The sequence below is a fragment of the Schistocerca nitens genome, chromosome 9 (genome assembly GCF_023898315.1).
Source record: "Schistocerca nitens isolate TAMUIC-IGC-003100 chromosome 9, iqSchNite1.1, whole genome shotgun sequence".
Lineage (NCBI taxonomy): Eukaryota > Metazoa > Arthropoda > Insecta > Orthoptera > Acrididae > Schistocerca > Schistocerca nitens.
Genome location: NC_064622.1, coordinates 259,945,796 through 259,968,057, shown reverse-complemented (window position 1 = coordinate 259,968,057; position 22,262 = coordinate 259,945,796). Strand labels below are relative to the sequence as shown.

The window sequence follows — 22,262 nt, the reverse complement described above, 5'->3', positions numbered from 1 at the left end:
GGCATGTTCCAATCCTGTCTCGGGAATGGATGTGTGTGATGTCCTTAGGTTAGTTAGGTTTAAGTAGATCTAAGTCAAGGGGACTGATGACCTCAGATGTTAAGTCCCATAGTGCTTAGAGCCATTTCAACCATTTTTCCTTGGGGCGTTGATTCGTGCATTTTTCACGGTCGAAGACGACAGTTCTCTGTGCGATGAGCAATAGAGCTAAGTCAATGACAACTATGACGCTACTGACAACCCCGGACGTTTCAACTCCTCTCTGCGGGCACTGTGGGGTTGCATCTGGGCACTGTGTGATTGCATTCCCATCTAACGTGTGATTTCACCTTTTTGACCTTTTTGGAGTGCAGCGCAACTGCAGTTTTTGCTCTGGTATGCAGGTTGGAATCACTAGGGACCGTCTACATTATTCGACGGAATTTGAACATGATCCGCAGGAGCAAAGGGCTCTTATGCTTTTCCAACCGTCCTTATTTGTGCCAGGCTGTGGTCTGATCACAGAGAGGTGCGTCATTTACATAAGCACGAATACGGCAGCAAAGGGTCTCTCTAAGACTGTGAAAATTTTATCAGTAAGTTTTTGAAGCAGTCTTAACAAATCTCTCGAATTTACTACCCTCCAGGAAAGCTCTCGCATTGAAATTATTCTCGGGACCGAGAGTTAGCTGAAACCCGAAGTGAAAAGCTTGGAGATATTTAGCGAGTCGTGGAAAGGACATCAGAAACACGAATTAAAGGCCATAGCAGAGCGAGTGTTCGTTGCAGTTGACAAAAATAGTCTGTATTGATGTCGAAGTTGAGTACAACAGTGAAATTATCTGGTAGCGTACAGCAGGTCTTGGGTGTTTTTACCAGCCACCCGATTCTGCTGTGACCAATTCTAGAGGCATTCAAAGAAATTCTACGGTCAGTAGCGCGTAAATAGCTGGATCATACACTACTAGTTGGAGGCAATTTTAACTTACGGAGTATAGACTGGGACGTCTATGCATTCTCAGCAGCAGTGTGAAGTATTTTTGAACACGTTTTCTGAAAACTGTCTTGAGCAGCTATTTCCGCGGCTCACATGCAGTGGAAATATCTTAGACCTTGTAGCTCAAATAGACCGAACCTTATCGACAACGTCAGTATAGAAATTGGGATAATCCCCATACAATGATGTTACGAAAGGTTACGAAAGTAGATGATCAGTTAAGAGGTCTATGAGAGTGTTTCTGCTTTCATTGTATGGGGATTATCCCAATTTCTATACTGACGTTGTCGATAAGGTTCGGTCTATTTGAGCTACAAGGTCTAAGCAGTTGTTAGCCTCTCACTTAGAAAATGAACTGACATTACTGAGTATCAGTAACAGGGACGTAGAGGAATTAAGTGGCAAAGTTTAATAAAATGAAATTACACAATTTCAGAGCCCTCATGGTCTCGTACAGATGCGATTTTATGTATGTAGACTGAAGCACAGAGTGAAAATTTGTACCAAAGCCGGGAATCGAATCCGGTCTAAAGCTTCCTAGGCAGGTGCATTAGCCGCTACGACACCTTGCCAAAGCAGTTCACACAACCGCACGGATTACCATGGCACGCCTCCCTCCTCGATCCAAATTCACACTGCCGTCCCGTCCCAATTTACTTTAAATCAGCCCCCCTTACACAGGAACAGAACTGCATCTCTATGAGATCAGTAAAGTATCTGAAATAGTGTCATTTCGTCTGTATAAGTGCCTGCACCTTTGATTTCGGGCTGGATCGCCCATAGAGACTCAGATCACAAAAAAACGAAATGAGCGTGTGGCATTGTTGGCCGGGAGGCCCGATCAGGGAAAGTTCGGCCGCCGAGTGCAAGTCGACGCCACATTGGGCGACTCGCATGCCGGTGATGAGGATGAAGTGATGATGAGGACAGCACAACACCCAGTCCACGAGCGGAGAAAATCTCCAACCCGGCCGGGAATCGGACCCGGGCCCACTGCATGCCAGGCAAGCACGTAATCTTTCTTTTTGTTAACAGTTCGGTTTGCTGTACATTAAATAACTTTTACATTATGCATATTTATGTGTGTTACAATATGAGGGTACACACAGGTAGTTATCTCTTTTTGAATCTAGGGCAGAGACACAGGACATGTATAATGTACATGTATATGTGCATAATAAATGATAATTAGGAAACGAGATGATTATTTGCATAAATGAATAAGGTGGTAATTTGCTCTTTACTACACGACAAGATTAATTTATAATTATCTATTAAGACAAAAATATAAATGATTTAATTTTTATAAGAATTTCGCTAACCGTAGATCAATAAAAATAAACAGCGTAATGTATGTATAGTTAACAGGAAACTGCGTTTATCGAGGATTATCACAGGGTAAGTAATATTTAGTGAAAGTTTGTATTGCTTTACACCTATCAAAATTTTCCAAAATGCAATTTTTGCACAGTGACGCACACAACACAAAATTGAGCATTATAATTTTAAAAGAAACTTACACATGTGTTGTTTTTATAAGTTATGCATCCATGACAAAAACCCCAACAGACATAAACTGAAATAAATCGCCTGTTGAAAAAAGTCAATTTTTCCTCATGTAAATTCTTGAAAGCGTCTTTTTATCAAACAAAAAAGTCACCCCTTCACAAAATCAAATAAAAATGTTTATACTGCCCATGAAAACTGATGTGAGAAAAATGAAAACACATGAAGATGAATGTAATGTACATGATGGTGCATGGACAAAGATGTCAGGATCCAGCACTACTAGGCCTACTACTTTCAAACTGCTGTCATGCTCGCTGTTGTGCAGGGCGCTGGCTACGTCGCAGTCGTCTTCTCCCATTTTCTGAATCCTATGCAGCATCGTCAAGAGTGACTGTTGATGCTCCAACGATATCTGCATACTTTGGTCTTTGCAGTTGGAAATAAAATGCCGACCGTCATCTCTTGGATCAATAAATCTAATGCCATCCATATGGCCTGCTAAAACACCGACAAGGACAGGATTTTGTTCACTTAAAGTTCGGCGATCCCAAACCTTACAGAGGCCATCATCGCCTCCACTGTAGAAAATATGTGATGTATCATCAGCAAAATCAAATGTATTTACATCATTATCATGACCTTCTGTTCTCAGAGCTCTCTGGTCGCATTCTCTCTCATATACATACAGGTAGTCATTATTTCCTCCACCAAGTATTTCTCGTCCATCAGAAGAGAATATGAGAGAGAAAATACAGAAACGTCTTTCTTGTGGTCCTAATGGTTCAAATGGCTCTGAGCACTATGGGACTTAACATCTGTGGTCATCAGTCCCCTAGAACTTAGAACTACTTAAACCTAACTAACCTAAGGACATCACACACATCCATGCCCGAGGCAGGATTCGAACCTGCAACCGTAGCGGTCACGCGGTTCCAGACTAAAGCGCCTAGAACCGCACGGCCACACCGGCCGGCTGGTCCTAATGGCAGTTCATCTTGATTATCAGAATACCCATACAACTTTTACAGATGCAAACATTCTGACCAACTGCAATATACAATGTAGTTATTGTCTGGGCTAAAAGCAGTGTCTAGTAAGCTCTAGCCTACATCTCTTGCTTGTATTGAACGTATATATTTAAATTTTCCCTCGCTGTTATGATAAAGTCTCGGGTTGCGATCTTGACAATCACTTAGGAAAATGTTTCCATCTTGAGAGAAGAAACCACAAAAAGCCTTGCTCTGATATGCAACAGTTCTCATCCTGTTAGGAAGATATGAATTTGCAATCCTGCAGAGGTCTCTTGTGAAGGCCTCTGAGCCACGCCTACCACGCTCTATTGGATTTATCTTGGCAGTAACAGAAATCGGCCGCTTCCTCTCAATGAAGGCCAAATGACTGTCTTGGTTTTTTTTTTCCCCATCAGTCTACTGACTGGTTTGATGCGGCCCGCCACGAATTCCTTTCCTGTGCCAACCTCTTCATCTCAGAGTAGCACTTGCAACCTACGTCCTCAATTATTTGCCTGACGTATTCCAAGCTCTTTTCCTCTACAGTTTTTGCCCTCTACAGCTCCCTCTAGTACCATGGAAGTCATTCCCTCATGTCTTAGCAGATGTCCTATCATCCTGTCCCTTCTCCTTATCAGTGTTTTCCACATATTCTTTTCCTCTCCGATTCTGCGTAGAACCTCCTCATTCCTTACCTTATCAGTCCACCTAATTTTTAACATTCGTCTATAGCACCACATCTCAAATGCTTCGATTCTCTTCTCTTCCGGTTTTCCCACAGTCCATGTTTCACTACCATACAATGCTGTACTCCAGACGTACATCCTCAGAAATTTCTTCCTCAAATTAAGGCCGGTATTTGATATTAGTAGACTTCTCTTGGCCAGAAATGCCTTTTTTGCCATAGCGAGTCTGCTTTTGATGTCCTCCTTGCTCCGTCCGTCATTGGTTGTTTTACTGCCTAGGTAGCAGAATTCCTTAACTTCATTGACTTCGTGACCATCAATCCTGATGTTAAGTTTCTCGCTGTTCTCATTTCTACTACTTCTCATTACATTCGTCTTTCTCCGATTTACTCTCAAACCATACTGTGTACTCATTAGACTGTTCATTCCGTTCACCAGATCATTTAATTCTTCTTCACTTTCACTCAGGATAGCAATGTCATAAGCGAATCGTATCATTGATATCCTTTCACCTTGTATTTTAATTCCACTCCTGAACCTTTCTTTTATTTCCATCATTGTTTCCTCGATGTACAGATTGAAGAGTAGGGGCGAAAGGCTACAGCCTTGTCTTACACCCTTCTTAATATGAGCACTTCGTTCTTGATCGTCCACTCTTATTATTCCCTCTTGGTTGTTGTAAATATTGTATATGACCCGTCTCTCCCTATAGCTTACCCCTACTTTTTTCAGAATCTCGAACAGCTTGCACCATTTTATATTGTCGAACTCTTTTTCCAGGTCGACAAATCCTATGAAAGTGTCTTGATTTTTGTTTAGCCTTGCTTCCATTATTAGCCGTAACGTCAGAATTGCCTCTCTCGTCCCTTTACTTTTCCTAAAGCCAAACTGATCCTCACCTAGCGCATTCTCAATTTTCTTTTCCATTCTTCTGTATATTATTCTTGTAAGCAGCTTCGATGCATGAGCTGTTAAGCTGATTGTGCGATAATTCTCGCACTTGTCAGCTCTTGCCGTCTTCGGAATTGTGTGGATGATGCTTTTCCGAAAGTCAGATGGTATGTCGCCAGACTGTCTTGTAGTCAGACTAAACTCGCTTTGACCTAAATTTTTTGTGTTGTGATCTGGATCTATCCTTGGAGGTGTCGCAGCAGCAACAAATTCATCATCACTGTCGTCCTGTTCAGAAGAGATGGTGTGCACTTGGCTGCTCTGCATTCCACCTCGCCAGAAAGACAGTACTTCAGTCCCAGTGGCGGATGTCATCATCAGAAAGATTTAGTCTTAGGCTTTCCAGGGATTATCATGTAGGAAAGCTTCAGTTCTTCAAAACATTTGAAGCTCTATTGAGTAATGGCTCCTAATCAGATATTGCAAGATAGTTGCTAAGTCCGAGTCTTGATCTGAACTATCGTCGGATCTCGATCGCGAATCACTATCGTCCATTCTCCTTCACGTAGACGTTCCCGTAAATGCGCACTACACTCCACTTTTTCAGCTATTTCTTTTCTGAACGATTCACAGATTGCCTGATAATGTGACATCATCTTATAATGTAACATCTGAAGAAAATACAATCTAACGTATCACAAACAAATAATTAAACAAAAAGGAAGCACTCCGCTGAGCAGGCGGACACTGAGATCACAATTTAGAAGTGATGAAGATTAGGCTGGAGTTTAAGGGACGCACAAAGAAGTGGGATACAGACGGAATGAAGAATGAAAAGGCACGCTTAAGCCGCGCGGGATTAGCCAAGCGGTCTAATGGCGCTGCAAACATGGACTGTGCGGCTGGTCCCGGCGGAGGTTCGAGTCCTCCCTCGAGCATGGGTGTGTGTGTTTCTCAATAGGATAATTTAGGTTAAGTAGTGTGTAGGTTTAGGGAATGATGACCTTAGCAGTTAAGTCCCATAAGATTTCACACACATTTGAACATTTTTTTGGTACGCTTAAAGTTCTCTAAGGCAATGGATACTGCGATAAGGAATAGTTCAGTAGACAGTTCAGTTGAACATTAACGGACATCTGTAAAAAGGATAATCACAGAAGTTGAAAAGGAAAACAGAGATACAAAGAAGGTAAGTAGCTGAAGCTGGGAGATCCAGCCTGAAACCCAGGTGCAGGTACTTGCACAAGTGAAATGACACACTTCAGAGACTTAACTGGTCTCATATAGATGAAATTCTGTTCGTGTGTAAAGGGAGAATTGGGGGGGGGGGGGGGGAACATAAGGTAGGTTGGGATTGCAGTGAGAATTTGGATCGAGAAGAGAGACGTGACAGGGTAATCTGTGCAGCTGTGTGAACTGCTGTGCCAAGGTGACTTAGTGGCAAACGCACCTGCCTAGTAAGCAAGAGACCCGGGTTCCATTTCTGGCTTTGGTATATATTATCACATGTTGCTTCAGTCTATATACATACACAACTTTAAGAAGACTGTAAATCGTTGTCTGCAGAATTATGTGATTAGTAAGTGGATTAAGAACGGAAAAGACCCCCATGGTTTAATAACGAGATTCGGAAAATACTGAGGAAGCAGAGGCTGTTGCACTCTCGGTTCAAAAGACAAACGACGACAAATTGACGGCCGGGCCGTGCGGTTCTAGGCGCTTCAGTCTGGAACCGCGTGACCGCTACGGTCGCATTTTCGAATCCTACCCCGGGCATGGATGTGTGTGATGTCCTTAGGTTAGTTAGGTTTAAGTAGTTCTAAGTTCTAGGGGACTGATGTCCACAGATGTTAAGTCCCATAGTGTTCAGAGCCATTTGAACCATTTTTGACAAATTGACGACTAACAAAGGTCTGTAGACACTCGTGGGTCTGTGAAAAGATCTATGCCCGAAGCATACAACAAATACTACCGTAATATTTTCGCAAAAGATTTGGGAGAGAACCCGCGAAAATTCTGGTGCTGTGTAAAATAGCTAATTGGATCTAAGGCTTCCATCCAGTCGTTTGTTGACTAATCTGATGTGGCAGTTGAAGGCAGAAAAAAGAAGGCGGAAGTTTTAAATTTCACGTTTCAGAAACGTTAACACAAGAGAATCGTACAGACATACCGTCGTTTGACCACTGAACAGACTCCCATATACACTATATTCTAATAAGAATCCCTGGCTTAGAGAAACAACTGAAAGAGTTGAAAACAAATAAGTCACCAAGCCCGAGTGGAATACCAATTCAAAGAGTACTCTACAGCACTGGTTCCTTACTTGGCCTGCATTTATCGTGAATATCGTAAAGACCCAAGCGAGTGGAAAAAAGCGCTGGTGTCTCCTGTATATAAGAACGACAATAGAACGGGCCTGTAAAATAAAGACCAATATCTCTAACATCGGTTTAATGCAGAATCATCAAACGCATTATCAGTTCGATTTTAATAAATATTCTTGAGGTCGAAAATCTTGTGCCCACGAATCAGCATGGTTTCACAAAGCATTGCTCGAGCGAAACTCAACTTGTCCTTTTTTTAGACGATATACTGCGAACTATGAATGAAGGGCAACAGGCTGATGTCATATTTCTAGATTTCCAGAAAGCGTTTGACACGATGTTCCATTGCAGGCTGTTAAAGAAGGTAAGAACACGTGGAATGAGTTCACAGACATACGTGTGGCTCGAAAACTCCTAAGTTACACAACCCAGTATGTTGTCCTAGACGGTGAGTGTTCATCACAGACAAGAGTATCCTCAGGAGTGTCCCAGGGAAGTGTGATAGCACCGCTATGATTGTCTATATACACTCCTGGAAATGGAAAAAAGAACACATTGACACTGGTGTGTCAGACCCACCATACTTGCTCCGGACACTGCGAGAGGGCTGTACAAGCAATGATCACACGCACGGCACAGCGGACACACCAGGAACCGCGGTGTTGGCCGTCGAATGGCGCTAGCTGCGCAGCATTTGTGCACCGCCGCCGTCAGTGTCAGCCAGTTTGCCGTGGCATACGGAGCTCCATCGCAGTCTTTAACACTGGTAGCATGCCGCGACAGCGTGGACGTGAACCGTATGTGCAGTTGACGGACTTTGAGCGAGGGCGTATAGTGGGCATGCGGGAGGCCGGGTGGACGTACCGCCGAATTGCTCAACACGTGGGGCGTGAGGTCTCCACAGTACATCGATGTTGTCGCCAGTGGTCGGCGGAAGGTGCACGTGCCCGTCGACCTGGGACCGGACCGCAGCGACGCACGGATGCACGCCAAGACCGTAGGATCCTACGCAGTGCCGTAGGGGACCGCACCGCCACTTCCCAGCAAATTTGGGACACTGTTGCTCCTGGGGTATCGGCGAGGACCATTCACAACCGTCTCCATGAAGCTGGGCTACGGTCCCGCACACCGTTAGGCCGTCTTCCGCTCACGCCCCAACATCGTGCAGCCCGCCTCCAGTGGTGGCGCGACAGGCGTGAATGGAGGGACGAATGGAGACGTGTCGTCTTCAGCGATGAGAGTCGCTTCTGCCTTGGTGCCAATGATGGTCGTATGCGTGTTTGGCGCCGTGCAGGTGAGCGCCACAATCAGGACTGCATACGACCGAGGCACACAGGGCCAACACCCGGCATCATGGTGTGGGGAGCGATCTCCTACACTGGCCGTACACCACTGGTGATCGTCGAGGGGACACTGAATAGTACACGGTACATCCAAACCGTCATCGAACCCATCGTTCTACCATTCCTAGACCGGCAAGGGAACTTGCTGTTCCAACAGGACAATGTACGTCCGCATGTATCCCGTGCCACCCAACGTGCTCTAGAAGGTGTAAGTCAACTACCCTGGCCAGCAAGATCTCCGGATCTGTCCACCATTGAGGATGTTTGGGACTGGAAGAAGCGTCGTCTCACACGGTCTGCACGTCCAGCACGAACGCTGGTCCAACTGAGGCGCCAGGTGGAAATGGCATGGCAAGCCGTTCCACAGGAGTACATCCAGCATCTCTACGATCGTCTCCATGGGAGAATAGCAGCCTGCATTGCTGCGAAAGGTGGATATACACTGTACTAGTGCCGACATTCTGCATGCTCTGTTGCCTGTGTCTATGTGCCTGTGGTTCTGTCAGTGTGATCATGTGATGTATCTGGCCCCAGGAATGTGTCAATAAAGTTTCCCCTTCCTGGGACAATGAATTCACGGTGTTCTTATTTCAATTTCCAGGAGTGTACATAAATTATTTGGTGGACAGGGTGGACAACAGTTTGGATTTGGTGGTCAGTGTGGACGATAGTCTGCGGTTGTTTGCTGACGATGCTGTGGGGTACGGTAAGGTGTCAAAGTTGAGTTACTGTAGGAGGACACAAGATGACTTAGGCAAAATTTCTAGTTGGTGTGATGAATGACAGCTAGCTCTGAATCTGAAAAAACTGTTCGAGTGTTTGGAATCTGTACCAGGTCGAATTAAAGGACGACATTGAAACAAATCAGAGGCTGGCTGCTATAACTGTTACTGGTAGGTTCGAACAACACGCTACTGTTATGGAAATACTTCAGGAACACAAAGGGGAATTGCTGCAGGAAAGGCAACATTCTTTTCGAGGAACACTGTTGAGTAACTTTAGAGAATCGTTATTTGAAGCTCACTGCAGAATGATTCTGCAGGGGCATACAGACGCATGTAGACAGTCGTATTTCCTTCGCTCTATTTGCTAGTGGAACAGGAAAGGAAATGACTACTAGTGGCATGTGGCACTCTCCACCAAGCGCCATATGCTGGCTTGCAGAGTATCTACACTCCTGGAAATTGAAATAAGAACACCGTGAATTCATTGTCCCAGGAAGGGGAAACTTTATTGACACATTCCTGGGGTCAGATACATCACATGATCACACTGACAGAACCACAGGCACATAGACACAGGCAACAGAGCATGCACAATGTCCGCACTAGTACAGTGTATATCCACCTTTCGCAGCAATGCAGGCTGCTATTCTCCCATGGAGACGATCGTAGAGATGCTGGATGTAGTCCTGTGGAACGGCTTGCCATGCCATTTCAACCTGGCGCCTCAGTTGGACCAGCGTTCGTGCTGGACGTGCAGACCGCGTGAGACGACGCTTCATCCAGTCCCAAACATGCTCAATTGGGGACAGATCCGGAGATCGTGCTGGCCAGGGTAGTTGACTTACACCTTCTAGAGCACGTTGGGTGGCACGGGATACATGCGGACGTGCATTGTCCTGTTGGAACAGCAAGTTCCCTTGCCGGTCTAGGAATGGTAGAACGATGGGTTCGATGAGGGTTTGGATGTACCGTGCACTATTCAGTGTCCCCTCGACGATCACCAGTGGTGTACGGCCAGTGTAGGAGATCGCTCCCCACACCATGATGCCGGGTGTTGGCCCTGTGTGCCTCGGTCGTATGCAGTCCTGATTGTGGCGCTCACCTGCACGGCGCCAAACACGCATACGACCATCATTGGCACCAAGGCAGAAGCGACTCTCATCGCTGAAGACGACACGTCTCCATTCGTCCCTCCATTCACGCCTGTCGCGACACCACTGGAGGCGGGCTGCACGATGTTGGGGCGTGAGCGGAAGACGGCCTAACGGTGTGCGGGACCGTAGCCCAGCTTCATGGAGACGGTTGCGAATGGTCCTCGCCGATACCCCAGGAGCAACAGTGTCCCTAATTTGCTGGGAAGTGGCGGTGCGGTCCCCTACGGCACTGCGTAGGATCCTACGGTCTTGGCGTGCATCCGTGCGTCGCTGCGGTCCGGTCCCAGGTCGACGGGCACGTGCACCTTCCGCCGACCACTGGCGACAACATCGATGTACTGTGGAGACCTCACGCCCCACGTGTTGAGCAATTCGGCGGTACGTCCACCCGGCCTCCCGCATGCCCACTATACGCCCTCGCTCAAAGTCCGTCAACTGCACATACGGTTCACGTCCACGCTGTCGCGGCATGCTACCAGTGTTAAAGACTGCGATGGAGCTCCGTATGCCACGGCAAACTGGCTGACACTGACGGCGGCGGTGCACAAATGCTGCGCAGCTAGCGCCATTCGACGGCCAACACCGCGGTTCCTGGTGTGTCCGCTGTGCCGTGCGTGTGATCATTGCTTGTACAGCCCTCTCGCAGTGTCCGGAGCAAGTATGGTGGGTCTGACACACCGGTGTCAATGTGTTCTTTTTTCCATTTCCAGGAGTAGGTGTAAGTGTACAAAATCCTCCCCCCCCCCCTCCCCCCTAGTTCTGCAACAATCTCAGTGGCACCCACCCACATTTGCTGATAATTTTATAAATGTGTCTTTACAAAGAAAACCTGCAAATTAGTCCCAGACGCCTGCGGGGAGGCAACTGGCATTGGGAGAGTGTAAAGTGGTTGCCTGCCTGCACGTGCCAAGAGGTAATTTGAAGGTTTACCCTGTAAAGCCACATTTCAATAACTTTCAATTACTGTGGGTGGGTGCTACATAATACATTGCCAAACAACGGGTTCTAAGCAGAAACGTTCGTCATTGTATTCATCCAAACAACGGGTTCTTAGCAGAAACGTTTGTCATTGTATTCATGCATGTGTCAATGTCAGATCCCTCTGTGATCACGCCACAGGAGGGAGTGAAACAGAAGGGCTGGAAAAAAGTAAAGCATCCTTTGTTGCTTTGGATCAAGTTCAGACTTCGTGGAATGGTTTTCAATGGTCCCTAGTGGCTCCAGCCTGTACATGAAAGCAAAAATTGGAGTAATGCTGCTCTCCAATGGAGTGTAATCATATTCAGTGGGGACATTGCCCCACAATATCCTTATAAGACAATGAAAAGCCCGGGGCTTCAGCGACAACTGAAGGTGTCAAGAACTTTTTCTAAAGGACAACATATTTGCCGTTCAGTGTAGAAATTATTTTTTTCACAACTGCAATTTCAGCCATTGGGTCATACTTAAGTGGTACTACGAAAGATAAAAGAAACAAAACCAGAGGACACAGTGTATGTACAGAACTCTGCAAACATGTAATGTAGACAATATTACATTATGCAACTCGTGAAAATAATACATCAATTTTTGCTTCAGTAGATTTTTATTTTTATTTTTTTACTTATTTTTAGTCATCCGTCTTCTGACTGGTTTGATGTGGCCTGCTGTGAATTCTTACCCTGTGCCAACATTTTCATCTCAGAGTAGCACTTGCAGCTTATGTCCTCAATTATTTGCTAGATGAATTCCTGCCTCTGTCTTCCTCTACAGTTTTTATCCTCTCATGGAAGTTATTCCCTGATGTCTTGATTGTTATCCTATCATCCTCTCTATTCTTCTTATCAATATTTTCCATATACTCAGTTCCATTACAATTCTGCACAGAACCTCCTCGCTCCTTACATTATCAGTCCACCTAATTTTCAACATTCGCTTGTAGCACCACATCTCAAATGCTTCGATTTTCTCCTGTTACGGTTTTCCCACAGTCCATGTTTCACTACGATACAATGCTGTGCTCCAAACATACGTTCTCAGAAATTTCTTCCTCAAATTAAGACCTATGTTTGATACTAGTAGACTTCTCTTGGCCAGGATTGTCTTTTCTGCCAGAGCCTATCTGCTTTCCATGTCTTCTTGCTCTATATGTCATTGGTTATTTTGCTGCTTAGAGTATAGAATTCCTTAACTTTATCTACTTTGTGATCATCAATCCTGATGTTAAGTTTCTCGCTGTTCTTATTTCTGCAACCTCTCATTATTTTCGTCTTTCCTCGATTTACTCTCAGTCCGTATCCTCTACTCACTAGAATATTAATTTCATTCAGCACATCATTTAATTCTTCTTCACTTTCACTTAGGATAGCAATGTCAGCAGCGAATCTTATTACTGATATCTTTTCACTTTGAATTTTAATTCCATTTTTGTACCTTTATTTTATTTCCATCACTGCTTGTTCGATGTACAGGCAGACTCCTTTTTAATCCAAGCACTTCGTTCTTGGTATTCCACTCTTATTATTCCCTCTTGGCTCTTGTACATACTGTATATCACCTGTCTCTTCCTATATCTTACGTCAACTTTCATCAGAATTCCGAACATCTTGCAGCATTTTACATTGTCCAGCGCGTCTTCCAGGTCGACAAATCATATGAGCGTGTCTTGATTTTTCTTTAATTGTGCTCCCATTATCAACCACAATGTCAGACTTGCCCCTATAGAGAACTTCCTTTTCGTAAAGCCAAACTGATCATCATATAACACATCTTCAATTTTCCTTTCCATTCTCTAGTATATTATTCTTGTCAGTAACTTGGATGCGTGGGCTGTTAAGCTGATTGTGCGATAATTCACGAACTTGTCAGCTCTTTCAGTCTTCGGAACTGTGTGGATGATATTTTTCCAAAAGTCACATGGTATGTCACCAGACTCAGACATTCTACACACCAATGTGAACAGTTGTTTTGTTTCTGCTTCCCCCAATGATTTTAGAACTTCTGGCGGGGTGTTATCTGTCCCTTCTGTCTGTGTGATCGTAAGTCCCCAAAAGCTCCTTTAAATTCTGGTTCTAATACTGCATCCCCTATCTCTTCTAAATCGACTTCCGTTTCTTCTTCTATCACATGAGGCGAATCTTCCCCCTCATAGAGGACTTCAATGTACTCTTTCCATCTATCCGCTCTCTCGTCTGCATTTAATAGTGCCTTCCCCGTTGCACCCTTGAAGTTACCGCTCCTGTTTTTAATTTCAGCGAAGGTTGTTTTGACTTTCCTATATGCTGAGTCAGTTCTTTCAAAAATTATTTCTTTTTTGATTTCTTCACATTTTTCATGCAGCCATTTCGTCTTAGTTTCCCTGCACTTCCTTTTTATTTTATGCCATAGTGACTTGTAATTCTATATTCCATTTTTTTACTTCCTTCTTTCATCGATCAACTGAAGTATTTCTCGTTACCCATGGTTTCTTCGCAGTTGCCTTCTTTGTACTTATGTTTTTCTTGCCAACTTTTGTGACTTCCCTTTTTCGAAATGTCTGTACCTCTTCAACTGTGCTACCTATGGAGCTATTCCTTATTGCTGTATCTATAACCTGACAGAACTTCAAGCAGACCGCTTTGTTCCTTACTACGTACTTCTGTATCCCACTTCTTTGCCCACTGATTCCTCCTGACTGCTCCCTTAAACTTCAGTCCTTTCTTCATCACTATTAAATTGTGATCTGAGTCTATATCTGTTCCTGGATACACCTTACAATCCAGTTTCCGATTTCGGAATTTCCGTCTGACCTAACTGTAATCTTCCCGTATCTCCCAGCGTTTTCCAAGTATACCACCTGCTCTTGTGATTCATGAACAGAATATTCGTTGTCAGTAGCTGAAATTTATTGCAGAACTCAATTATTCTTTCTCCTCTCTCATTCCTAGTACCAAGCCCATATTCTCCCATAACCATTTCTCTTACTTCTTCCCTTACAATCGCATTAAACTCCATCATGACTATTACATTATCATCTCCTATTAGGTACTGAATTACCAGCTCAAAATCCTCATATATCTTCTCTATCTCTTCATCTTCAGCTTGCGAAGTCGAATTTATACATGAACTATCGTTGTTGGTGTTGGTTTACTGTTAGTTCTGATGAGAACAATCCTGTTCACAGCAACAGACTCTCTGTCGTACATTCCTATTTATAACGACTCCTACTCACATTATAACATTTTCTGCTGTTGTTTATATTACCCTATACTCAACTGACAAGAAATCCTTATATTCATTCCATTTCACGTCACTGATCTCAACTATATCCTGACTAAGCCTTTGCATTTCCATTTTCAAATTTTATAGCTTCCCTACTGCATTCAGATTACTGACATTCCACTCCCCGACTCATAGAACCTTATCCTTTCGCTGACTATTCAGTCTTTTTCTCATGGTCACCTATCCTTGGAGGTCACTCCCTGAGGTCCGAATGGAGGGCTATTCCGGGATGTTTTGCTAATGAAGAAATAAAAAAAAATGGTTCAAATGGCTCTGAGCACTATGGGACTTAACATCTTAGGTCACCAGTCCCCTAGAACTTAGAACTAGTTAAACCTAACTAACCTAAGGACATCACACATATCCATGCCCGAGGCAGGATTCGAACCTGCGACCGTAGCAGTCGCGCGGTTCCGGACTGCGCGCCTAGAACCGCGAGACCACTGCGGCCGGCAATGAAGATATCATCATGACACTTTTTCAGTTACTGCCCAAATGTCCTGTGGATACACATTATGACTTTGAAGCAGCAGTTCTCATTGCCATCTGCATCCTCATGCCACTGATCAGTGATAGTTCTTCCGCCTTTAGGGGCAGTATCACACGCCAAGGGCAAGAGAGTGCCCTGAACCTCTCTCTGCTCCACCGCGATCTTTGACAAAGCAGTTGGCAGAATGAGGGTGATTTTTTGTGCCGGAAGTCTTAGAGCCATCAAAGCCGATGATTTTTACTCAAAATTTAATAGGTGGCATAGTTCGAACCGTGAAAAGAGCATGTTTTGATAACTAATCAAAGATTCTGCCCCTACACTACAGGTTCACTATTCCAGTATATCTCAGACATTAAAATCCTTACACATGTATGCATATCATCAACAGAAATAAACCTTTTTCGCTGTACAAATACAGCAACATCAACCAAATGCGACGCTCTGTGCTTCATGAATTTATGGAAATTACGTGAACTGTTACCAATTGCAACCGAACCCGCCGTTTTTCCATGCATCCAATTCACGTGGAACCAAACTGCTTCATGTTTTCGTAGCAGGGAAACCATTTATTTTTAACTACAAGACTAACACATTATAGCTATTGTAATAACTGTGTTTCCTTTAAATGACGCTTGATATGGTACCCTTTCCAATTGTTTTTTCTTCCCATAAAAATATATACTTTCGTCCACTCAGTGAAACATTGACGCTAAATCTGCACCATGCCACTATTACTAATTTTCCTGGTTTTAACAATATTTTATTACTCAATCGTCCACATAAAACCTAGCGGAATATTGACAAATTAAGGCAACAAATTTCTTTTCGACTTCACTCCCAAGCGTGGTGTGAATAATAGAGCTCGTTTGCAATAGTTTCAATACACATCAAAGAATATAACACTGAATACACTGAACTGCTTACCTTGTAGTTTTATCAGCACCACAGTAGCGAATTGATTGTTGACTGATGCATCCAATTAACACGTAACCAAATTGCTTCATCTTTTTGTAGCGGGGAAACCATTTCTTTTTAACTACGATACTAGCACTTTATAGAAATTACACTTTATAGCTACTGTACGACAGTCCCTCCAAAAAACACAATGAAGATTTGTGGTCGCCAGCTCTGAAGGAGCAATTTAACTTTATTCTTTCAAAAGTTATTAACTGTTACTGAAACTTCGATGTCCTGCTTGGGGTCCAGATGCATACAGGCTGTGAAATTCTTACATAAATCAATGGCTCAATCCTTAATATTTTGCAGTTATGTGTTACTATAACTGGATAACTAAACATTAATTAAACTCACTCTCAGAATTTGTAGCTTTAAGTAATGAGCAAGGCGACCAGTTTATTTTGTATCCACACAAATAAATTTAAAGCTGAGTTTTACACATATTCATTCTTGTGACAATCTTCAATTGTCATGGTTCTGAAATTATTTTGTATGATCTTAGCACCATTCAGAATGGCCCAAAACTATTTAAACAAATTAACAAGGAATTTAGTATCTTCAGTAATTAAATATGATGCCTCTGACTGTAATATCCAATACACATGGTAAACGGTTTTGCTTGACTATTGCAGTCGATGTGGTGCTAGAGATGACAGTTGCAAGATGATAACTGGGTAGGTTCTTCACGTCCCCAGAGAGATGGGTTTAATAATTTGTTACTACCACGTTGAATGCAGTAGCTATTTTCTTTGAAGTTGCTTTGGCTCCTCATTCCATTGTAGATAAATGTTGGATATTCTAACTGAAAAAAAACCATAATTTCTAGAGAATACTTTAGGACACAAACACCACTGCCAAACTAACTTTCATTCACATAAGCACCGATAGTTACATCGCCAGACATAGCACAACCACATACTAACACCACACTACCCTGCCTATAACTGCTGTATTTTCGTTTCATTCCACTGAAAATGGACGTGGATGCCATACTTGCTATCTAAGCAAGTATGGAATCCACGTCCATTTTCCACTTTCGAACAACCTATCAATAGTTCAGTCGATGTATTTATAAAAAAACCTTGCTTATAATGCTTTTGGTTTTTTTAAACAATATCAACTATTTAATTTGCTTTTTACACATTTTCCAAGACCTTTAATATAGTTTTTATATCGATAACTTTAGAATAATTTGAAAAGATCGATAAATTAATCTATCGATTTTTGTATTCACAGTTTAACTGAAGATTTTTATTAAATTTTAATGTGAAATTTCAGGTTTTGCTTTACAAATGCCACATTTCATTGAATCATACATTAAGGTTCGGTTCAAAGAAATGTCTCTTTATAAAACACAATCCTCGTAGAACAATTAGTTACTTACGAACATCTCCTTTTCCAACAGGGTAACATACATTGAAATTAACTAATACATTTTTAGTGCAGCTTATATGTTTTTCATTACAAACTGTTACATATTGTATATAAAAGTGATTTCTTGTTTACCAAATGAAATGTCCAACTATTTTTTCTCATCTAGAGTAATTCCCTAAATGCCGGCCGGTGTGGCCGTGCGGTTCTAGGGGCTTCAGTCTGGAACCGTTTGGCTGCTACAGTCACAGGTTCGAATCCTGCCTCGGGCATGGATGTGTGTGATGTCCTTAGGTTAGTTAGGTTTAAGTAGTTCTAAGTTCTAGGGGACTGATGACCTCAGATGTTAAGTCCCATAGTGCTCAGAGCCATTTGAACCATATGAATTCCCTAAATGGAAGAAAATCTGGCAAGATTTCCACTAGACTCTTTGATTTCTCTCTTTTTTAAAATTTCATCAGGAGTAAAACATGTACTTTCATGATTTAATGTGTTCCTTAATTGTTCAAATTCTGTAACATACTTGCGCCAAAATCTGTTGTTTTCTTGGCAGTAAGTTGGAAATAACCAACTAGTCTCTTGCATGTATTTCTCTATTAGGTCTAATATCCTACTGAAGTCCTGACACTCGCTATCTGATATCAAGTCCATTCCATTAATCAAGACTTGCTAAAAAGTCTGTTCTATTTTTACATCTCTTTGTTTTTCTGGAGGTTTTCCTCTTCTTCTTCTCCCCCTCATCTCTATCATTGATTACTTCTTCCCTCTGTTAACCATTTTCTTTCTCTACCTCATCTTCATTTACATTGCCACACAATCATTTCATTCCATTTTTCATTAATTTGTATCACTTTTGTATTGTGTGATGTTTCAATGGATTCAGTCTCACCATCCTCCTCAGACACTATTTTTATGCTATTGGCTTCACAAAGGTCATTACGGCTAACAGTATTAATTACTTTGAGAGGAAAAATAGACTCATCATCACTTCTGTTTGCAGCTGCTTCATTCTCTTAATCTAATTAGGTTTTATTTCCTTTTAATTGCCAAGCTGCTAGAAATTCCTTGGTTAACTGACATATCTATTTGTCATCTTCATCCTCTTCTACGAGTTCCCGCAAAATCATACATGTAATATTCCACTGCACAGATGTTATGTCTTCATGTTTTTTTTTTTTCATCAAGAGAAATACAATCGGTCTCATGAGCTCTTATGTTATCAGGTACACAAGTTATCACTACTGTTATTTTTAAATTCATTTGCATTGTGACGAATTTCACAGAATGTGCAGCAAAATTGGAGTGAGTTTCTATTAATGTGATATTAAGATAGTTGTCTTCATTTCTCCCTGCAACAGTCGTCTTTTTCTTCACAGTCTTTTGTAACTGATGATCACATTCAGGGTGTGCTATTATCTCAGCAAAACTGTGTCCTTAAGCACCAGTGTGCAAGGCTATTTCCTTTCCTCCCTTTCTACAATCGAGGATAGAGCCACTTCTATGTCATTACTTCTCGTATCTTGCTCGACTTTCCCATTTCTCAATATCTTCTGAGCCATCTTTTAAACAGCACTTATTGTTGTTACCTTTCGCAACATTGTGCCCTTCCTTCAGTACTTCCGAACCACCTTCTTCTACATCCATATTTTCTTATCTCTTCCTCTCCCTATACCCTATTCCGTTTGAATATTTCCAACTTTGTCTGTCTTCTTAACGATTCTTTCTTCTCTGACTCCACGTATCTATATTCCGATGTTTACGCTTTTAGTGTCTCAGTGGCACAACCTGTTTGCAACAGGACCATGCTCTGTCTTTGTGTTCCTCTCTTTCATGCTGTTAGTATTTTCGCTGTCGTCGTTCTTCAGGCCACTTTCTTTTTTCCGCGCCCGACAGACCTGAAACCTACACTGTCGTCAGTTTTCCCCATCTCCGTACCCCTTACAGTTGTAGATATTTGCTCTACCATAGTTACTGGAACTTCCTCTACCACTTCCTCTCATCATATTTATTTGTTTTCCATTGTGACCTCCTCTTTCAGGTACATTCTTTGGTCGCGCGTTTCATGCCAACGATCTTCGTCTTCGACTTTCTCCAAGAAATCGTCCGCCGTTTTGTGATTGCTGCCAACGTAACGTTTCGAATCGTCTGGCAGTTATTGTCATAGCCCCCACACTATCTCAGATTCTGAAAAACTATCTTCCAAATGTTATAATCTCTTAAGCCCTGCCTCCAGTAGTCCTCTATCGCACTACTTTCGTGATTGTCTGGTATTTCTTCAACAACGAACTCTCACTACAACTTATCCATTTTTCGTACAGACCAAAATTCCTCTAAAAACTCCACATTGTATTCCGAGAACGTCATATTTGGCGAATCTCTTTTCAACCCGTCGGGGGTTCTACTACCATTTATAGCAACAACTGCCAAATTAATCTCTTACCCATCTCTCATTCCATTTGGTAGCACCCATTCGCAATTCATTGTAAAGTTCGACGGATGCCAACCCCTCTATTTTATTTGAGAATTGTACTACTTGCTCAGTAGTTCCGAATTGTACACAACCAAGGCAGTACTACTCGCTTTATTTTGCAATTCAATACGTAATGATTCTACTTCATAACGAATTTCTGTAGTCACATCATCTACACGGTTTTGTACATGTGTAAAACCGGAAGGTACTTTCCTAAATCTGTCTTTGAGGGCTATGAAAACAGCTGTCGTTTCGTCTGTACTAAATCTTTGCTACTGGAACGAGTTCCTGCAATTTATTCCCTGCAATCAATTCTATTTGTCTTCAGTATGAAGTCTACTGGTTACCTCGTTCTGGACTTCTATCAAGTCACTTTTTACTGAAGAAATGGAAGCACTTATTTAAATAAACATTTGGCTCTGTAAATTCAATATTTCCAAATTCTATTCTGCCTTATTCGTTAATTTCTCATATAAATTTGAACTTTTAGTCTCCAGTTTCTGGTTTTGAATTTCCAACTTTTGGGTCTCATTATGTATTTGATTTTTGTTGTGATTTGAGTTTCCAACATTTGCATCTCAGTTTGAGCATAACTCATAATATTAGTTTGAAGAACCCCATGTTTCATTTCATTGTAGTCCTGTTTATTGACATGTCTTTCAACATTTCCATAATGTCAGAGATAGACAGTTGCTGTTCTGTCCCCATTGTTCCCACCTGGTCAGCGTATTCCTGATAGAAAAATGTAATCCCATTCTCTATTTTGATCAACACCGGTGTGGATTCGCTCAGTGGGTGGTTAATTTCAAGCACGCTGTCACTAGCTAAAGGTGGTGACCAATGTCGGCTCTTGCTTTCTGTCTCTCCAGTTGCACATATGCGATCAGCAACTCCTTTGTCATTTCTAACACTGGCGAGCAACATCTTGATTTTTTCTGGTCCCTGATTGTGATTAGGATTTGCCATACTAGCTCATTCTTTTTCTTGCCTCATTAGTATCCTAATTTAATACAAACTGTCACACTGTCCTGAACTGCTTTCTTTTCGATATTTTTCAAGTTGTTCTCGCTTAGTTTGAAAATTTCTAGTATTTCAATTTTTTCGTGAACAGAACTTAAGTTCTTTTCATCAGAAAAGTTGAAATAGTCCTCTCATGGTCGCAACATGTACCAGAACCCACTGATTCCTTGTGCAACTGTTGTTGTTGTTGTTGTTGTTGTTGATATGCATTTCAGTCCAGAGACAGGTTTGATGCAGCTCTCTACGCTACTCTATCCTGTGCAAGCTTCTTCATTTCCCAGTACCTACTGCAACCTACATCCTTCTGAATCTGCATAGTGTATTCATCTCTTTGTCTTCCTCTATAATTTTTACCCTCCATGCTGCCCTCCAGTACTAAATTGGTGTTCCCTTGGTGCCTCACAACATGTCCTACCTACCGAACCCTTCTTCTAGTCAAGTTGTAGCACAAATTCCTCTTCTCCCCAATTCTATCCAGTACCTCCTCATTATTTATGTGATCTAGCCATCTAATCTTCAGCATTCTTCTGTAGCACTACGTTTTGAAAGCCCCTATTCTCATCTTGTCCAAACTATTTATCGTCCATGTTTCACTTCCATATATGGCTACACTCCATACAAGTACAAATACAATCGCAAAACTCATCTACTACTTTAAGTGTCTCATTTCCTAATCTAATTTCCTCAACATCACCCAATTCATTTGACTACATTCCATTATCCTCATTTTGCTTTTGTTGATGTTCATCGTTCAAGTGCTCTTCCAGGTCCTTTGGTGTCTCTGACAGAATTACAATGACATTGGCAAACCTCAAAGTTTTTATTTCTTCTCCATGGATTTTAATTCCTATCCCAAATTTTTCTTTTGCTTGCTCAATAAACAGAGTGAATAACGTTGGGATTAGGTTACAACCCTGTCTCACTCCCTTTCCAACTATTGCTTCCCTCTCATGCCCCTCGACTCTTACAGCTACCATCTGGTTTCTGTACAAATTGTAAGTAGCCTTTCGTTCCTTGTATTTTACCGCTGCCACCTTCAAAATTTGAAACAGAGTATTCCAGTCAACATTGTCAAAAGCTTTCTCTAAGTCTACAAA

The 22,262-nt window shown here is 42.3% G+C and overlaps 1 pseudogene; it reads right to left on the bottom strand.

Annotated features, from left to right (window-relative positions):
* Window positions 1-2,648: 2,648 nt before the first annotated feature.
* Window positions 2,649-21,111, bottom strand: LOC126204175 (DDB1- and CUL4-associated factor 11-like; annotated as a pseudogene).
* Window positions 21,112-22,262: the final 1,151 nt, after the last annotated feature.